Genomic DNA, 5,468 nt, shown 5'->3' on the forward strand with positions numbered 1-5,468 from the left:
CCTCCTCCTCCTCCTCCTCCTCCTCCTCCTCCTCCTCCTCTTCCCCATTTCTTCTTCTTCTTCTTCTTCTTCTTCTTCTTCTTCTTCTTCTTCTTCTTCTTCTTCTTCTTCTTCTTCTTCTTCTTCTTCTTCTTCTTCTTCTTCTTCTTCTTCTTCTTCTCCTCCTCCTCCTCCTCCTCCTCCTCCTCCTCCTCCTCCTCCTTCTTCTTCTCCTCCTCCTTCTCCTCCTCCTCCTCCTCCTCCTCCTCCTCCTCCTCCTCCTCCTCCTCCTCCTCCTCCTCCTCCTCCTTCTCCTCTTCCTCCTCCTCCTCCTCCTCCTCCTCCTCCCCACTTCTTCTTCTTCTTCTTCTTCTTCTTCTTCTTCTTCTTCTTCTTCTTCTTCTTCTTCTTCTTCTTCTTCTTCTTCTTCTTCTTCTTCTTCTTCTTCTTCTTCTTCTTCTTCTTCTTCCATTTATATAAGTTGCTTCTGTGAGACCACAGTCATGCGCTCAACCTTTGCTAGATAATTGACCCCAACCTCACAACGTCAGCAGCTGACCTTAGACCTGCCCCTCGTACGTACGTCGTCACGCTGCCCTGACGTTCTTTCTCCTAGTGACCACGCCCCTTTTATTCTGACCAGCTCATACTGCTTGAGCGGTTCTGAGTCTGGCCGAAGGTTCGGCAAGAGCGGCTCCATTTTTGGCGCACTCCCGCCCCCTATGCGAAAGAAAAGGTGCAGGTTTAGTACAAGGTCAACAGCGCCTCAGCGGGCTATCCTAAGTCCCGCCTCATTGACCATGGTCTACTGCGTGTCCTAAGCACGACAGCGCTGGGGGAATTTAAGACCAATGGTGGCGTTTCACAGTTATTGCAGTGTATGAATGGGTGGTTTGTTACCTGTTACTGTGTTGTTTACATCCAAGAATTCCGACTGGGAAAAAAACAATTCCTACAAACATATTTTTTTTCAGGGGGGGGGGGGGGGGGGGCAAGTATTTTACGGCGCTCGCAATTGCATAAGGTCGTATTATGAACGTGCAGGACACATTAAACATTTTCAATTGGCAGGAAATTTATAATTTTGTAAGGGTGGCGTAGTTACGCTGCCCTAACGTTCTGACCCGTAGTGCCCCGTTTTTACTGACCAGTTAATATTGCTTGAGCGGCTCTGAGTCTGGCCGGGGGCTCTCGTGGCCTAGAGATTAAGGTGTTGGCCTCTCATTCAAAGTTCCCGGGTTCAAATCCGGGTAGCGACCGAAAAATTTTCTTCTCTAAATTTGTCTCCTTTAACCCCATTTCCTGCTATCTTGCAATGTTCTGTCGTCTGCTTTCGCCTCCTCTTTCTGCTCCCACCCCTCACCTCCTTTGCCCCTTCCTCTGGGCTCCTGATCCTTTCTGCAGCCTTTCTACTGCTACTCCTTCGCTTCTTCTTACTGCTGTCTTTCAGCCACACCCCTGATCTTCTGGTAGGAAAGATCTACACCGAGCCTTCTCGGACAAGGGCAAAAAATCTCGGAGGGCCCGTGTGCAAGTTGCGCACGTTAAAGATTCCTTGGTGGTGTAAAATCGATAAGAGTAGGCTTCGGGCGTCACCCAGGCAAAATTAAAAATTTCCTACCAATGAAAAAGTATTAGGTGTGTCCCGCGCGCTCATATGACCTTATGCAGTAACGAGCACCGTAAAACCCTATACTAAACAAACAAACAAACAAGACAGCAGGAAAACACTTACTCCCCCCCCCAAAAAAAAAATAAACAAACAAACCAAAAAAAAACAACAACAAAAACAAACAGAAAACAACAAACAACAAAAACAAACAAATTTTAAAAAAAACAGTTCATGAAGGAAATATGTTGAAAAAAATCCTGATAACAGACAAACGTTTCCTTACTTTCAAGTAGTAAACCGATACACCGTTAGTAGGCCTAATATTTAAAGATTTTCTTCTTGACATATTCGGATAGTGTTTATCTGTTGCCATTTTTTGAATTGCATGTCATTATTTTAAAAAAGTTTATTTAAAGTGTATATCAAAGTGAAAGTGGACAACAAATTGCTATATTAGAATTACAAAGTTCTGACATATTTGACCGTTATTTCACCATCTGAAAAAGTTCAGCAACAGACACTAAAAAAGTATTTCTAAAGAAAGACCAAGACTCGTTCACATTTCCCACTTTGTTACCACGTATGTACTAAGTTATTTTCGATTGTTGGTCAAGCAAGCGACCAACCGTATTACCCTTATAATAGTCTGTTTCTTACAAAGAAATGACCAAGGGTTACTTATAGAGTATAGTCTGTTCTCATTGGATGTGCGTTTACGTTGTTAAACCTTAGAAATTTCAATCCCGATACTGTCGGGTTCAGGACCCAGTGTAGAAGTGCGCTCCCCGAGTATCTCGCGTTCAGGGCTGATTGAGTTATGAGTTACCAATACCACGTGGTGAGAAACCAAATGATACAAATGAAAAACTAGTATATTTAAACAAATTTTTTTTAATTGTGTGAAAGCCGCGAGGTATCTTATAAAATCGTAGGAGCCAGCAAGGTGTATAGATCTTTTGTTTTTGCTTTTTCCCCGGCTCCCATCCTGCTCAACTGTCGCACTGTATCCCTTTCTTTGGGTAATATTGGTAGACCTAACAATAATATTATTGTAGTAAGACCCGATGGTCAATCTTGCTCCATTAAATATCGGAAGGTCTTTGCCCATATTATGGAAAACAGCCTTCAAGTCCACATCAGTACCAGCCTTAGATTTATACTAGTACGCTAGATACAGTACGCTCTTCTCTCTCTCTCTCTCTCTCTCTCTCTCTCTCTCTCTCTCTCTCTCTCTCTTTCTTTCTCTCTCTCTCTCTCTCTCTCTCTCTCTCTTTCTTTCTCTCTCTGTCTCTCTTATACGCAATAGGTGAGGCCTGGCCCTTGTTGATTTTCATTGTACATAGGTGCTGTGGCGTACTATATCTAGATTACTAGATAGCAACAATACAGCGTATTTTATATAACTAGATCTACAACTCAAACATGGCCGCCACGGAACTCGAAAGTTTCCGTGTCATGTGACCTCGTACGGTGTTAAGTCTAAAAGGAGATAACTCTATGGTACCAGGCCTTATAGGGAAAACGGCCATTCTGTCCCCCTAAGTACCAACAATGGAGTTCACACTTCAAACTCAACTGCGCCTTTTTTCCCCTTTAACTTCAAAGTCAATATTATAATTAAATTGCGAGATACATCAAATCAGGAAGCAACAAAATTAAAATGGCGAGTTAATTTAACTAAGGAAGGTCTGTATCCATATATGGGCATGGAAAACAGCCTTTCTGTCCGCGTTCAAACGTTCAAACATATTTAGATTTCTTAAATTGTTCTCCCTTACAACCAACAAAACAATACACTTTGCCGAGGCCAACAGGCTTTCAACGAGGTGGTGCTTTATTAAACTGGTTTGTATGACCGTCACCAATGTTCTAGAACATGATTTTGTGTCCTGAAAAACCGTATTACTATAAAACAGCTCGAGTGGTCACTCAAGTATTGTTACGGGCTCTCGTGACCTAGACGTTAAGGTTTTCCCGTCTCATTCAACAGGTACCGGGGTCGAATCCAGATAGCGACGGAAACATTTTATCTCTAAAATTGTCTCCTTTCACCCCCTTTCCTGCTGTTTAGCAATGTTTCGTCGTCTGCTCTCGTCCTCACTTTCTGGTCCCACCCGCTCACCTCCGTTGCCCCCTCCCTTCGGCTCCCGAATCTTTTTGCAGCCTTTCTACTGCTATACCTTGGAAAATTTCCTACCAATTGAAAATGTTTAATGTGTCCCATGCGCTCATATTATGACCTTATGCAGTTGCCAACGCAATAAAACCTCCTCCCTCCCCCCCTCCCAAAAAAAGAAAGAATTGTAATGCTAAACGTGAATTTGTTGCATTTTTCGCTGAAGATATTTGATTCCGTAGACATAGTCGAAATCGGACAATGTAATATGTGCTCATCGTCAAGACAAAACACCTTCTCCCAAAATCAGTAATACTTGAAAAAATAATATCTGAAAGTGCCACTGAAGATAATTGTGGACATTGTTTTTTTTTCTACGAGACATCACATCAGATATATCTGAGTCATAACTGAGTAATGCAAATTATTAACATTTTAACTGATTTCTTCAGGGAAATTTGGGTTACAACGGCGAACACACATTTTATGCTTTGACAAGCCAGGTTTCCCCTTGTACCTCTAGACCACGAGATCCCCAAATACGGTATAAAATTCAGTCCAAAGCGCATTTCACTTACATGAAATGATTGTAAAACAGATTCCACTTTTGTTTTTCAATTTTATTTTTACCCTCTAGCAAATGCCAATGGTACTGAAATATCGTTTTCCTCTCTATACAATGTTTTGTTTTCTATGTAATTAATAACATGCAAGTAAAATGTACTATTTTATTCAATCGGTGGAATAAAAAGATCGACATTGCTTTAATTTTTCTTTCTATTGTACTTGAAACAAATTACGACGCTCTATCAACTAGAGTTCAACTCAAGCTTATGTCCCTTCCTGTTGACTGCCCCCGAGTGTAGGGAAACTTGTGACAAGTTTTTGTTTCTATTTAAAAAGTCAATATTTTGTTGTTTGTAGGCGTTCTATACATGCTGACAACATGACCCTGAATACCTACAATCCCACCCTCCGATTTTAATATCTATTGGTTGCTCTTTCTTTGCATGTCTAGACTTCAGTGCACATACACTGTTTTCCGTTCACATCCCTGCCCTTTTTCTATGACGTTCGACATGAGCGTGGTCGGCCTCTTCCCATTGGCTGATCCTGGCTGCCACGCAGAGAGTGACAGGTTTGATTGGTCAATATTTTTTAAGCACGGTGTATAAAGGGGTCCATACACGAACAAAAAAGTCGTCATCAAAAATTTTGATCAAATAAATTTATTTTTCCTAGTTGACAACCAAGGCGACAAGACAAGAAATAAAATAAGAAATCATAATGTCTTCAAAGAAAGAGAATAACAAGACATTTTTAATAGAGCTGCTTGAGGTGTATCAGACATTGCAGGCATTGTGGAAAATCAAGTCGGATGACTATCACAACCTGTTTAAAAAAGCTGAATCCTACAACACCCTTTAGTGCACAAATTGTGCACGGGCCCTCTGAGATTTTTCGCCCTTGTCCGAGAAGGTTAGGTGTAGATCTCTCCTACCAGAGGCAGAAAGACAGGAGTAAGAAGGAGCCAAGAAGGAGTAGTAGAAAGGCTGCAGAAAGAGTCGGGAGCCCAGAGGAGGGAGCAAAGGAGGTGAGGGGGTTGGGGCAGAAAGAGGAGAAGGAAGCAGACGACACAAGAGATGAAAGGAGACAATTTTAGAGAAGAAAATTTTTCGGTCGCTATCCGGATTCGAACCCGGGACCTTTGAATGAGAGGCCAACACCTTAACTTCCAGGCGGCCACGAAAGCCCATATAT

This window comes from Aplysia californica, unplaced genomic scaffold (genome assembly GCF_000002075.1).
Source record: "Aplysia californica isolate F4 #8 unplaced genomic scaffold, AplCal3.0 scaffold00092, whole genome shotgun sequence".
Lineage (NCBI taxonomy): Eukaryota > Metazoa > Mollusca > Gastropoda > Aplysiida > Aplysiidae > Aplysia > Aplysia californica.